We start from the raw sequence: 661 nt of genomic DNA, 5'->3' as shown, positions 1-661 counted from the left end.
TTTACAAATGTTCCCTGTATGATATGAATGTTCCCTAAGCATGAGACGAATGTTCCATAGTTGCCCTAGCACTTCTCTCTCTCTCTCTCTCCCTCTCTCTCTCTCTCTCTCTCTCTCTCTCTCTCTCTCTCTCTCTCTCTCTCTCTCTTTCTCTCTCTCTCAATTCAGTGCATTTGTATTGTCAAAGCAATTGGACATGCAAACATACATACATACATATGGAAGATAAACAATATCATTATAAATCACAATAAGATGTAATAAAGTACAGAAAAAAACAAAATGTAATAAAATGTGATCTTTATTACACACAAATATGTATGGCTGGTCGGAAGCGTCTTGGACTCGGGTTTCTCTTCATTACTTATAATGCTTTTGCCTTTTGCTAAAGCTTTCCTTGGAGTGGAACGTGGATGAGTTTGTACCATTCTTGGGAGGCTCTGCCTTGTTGGGGCGGAGCTGTGATCCAGGTGAACAGCAGATCGGGCATAGGTGGGCATGTGGGCGGAGGAGGAGGAAGGCCGGTCAAGCAAATAAGCTTGCTAAGGTACGCAGCAGCAGCAAACAGCCCCCCCATCCAGCCAGCCAGGCAGTCTGGCTGGCAGTGACTGAGTGGTTGACAGACTGCAAGCAACGGAATGCACGTGCTCTGTGATGTCAT

At 44.9% G+C, this 661-nt stretch overlaps 1 non-coding gene across 1 annotated transcript; it reads left to right on the top strand.

Annotated features, from left to right (window-relative positions):
• Positions 1-341: 341 nt before the first annotated feature.
• On the top strand, positions 342-456 carry LOC136752131 (U5 spliceosomal RNA). Its single transcript, XR_010817294.1, has one exon. It is a non-coding gene; the product is annotated as a U5 spliceosomal RNA (small nuclear RNA).
• Positions 457-661: the final 205 nt, after the last annotated feature.

Source organism: Amia ocellicauda, chromosome 6 (genome assembly GCF_036373705.1).
Source record: "Amia ocellicauda isolate fAmiCal2 chromosome 6, fAmiCal2.hap1, whole genome shotgun sequence".
Taxonomy (NCBI): domain Eukaryota; kingdom Metazoa; phylum Chordata; class Actinopteri; order Amiiformes; family Amiidae; genus Amia; species Amia ocellicauda.
The sequence above is the reverse complement of the archived record's forward strand: the minus strand, read 5'-3'. Positions and strand labels throughout refer to the sequence as shown.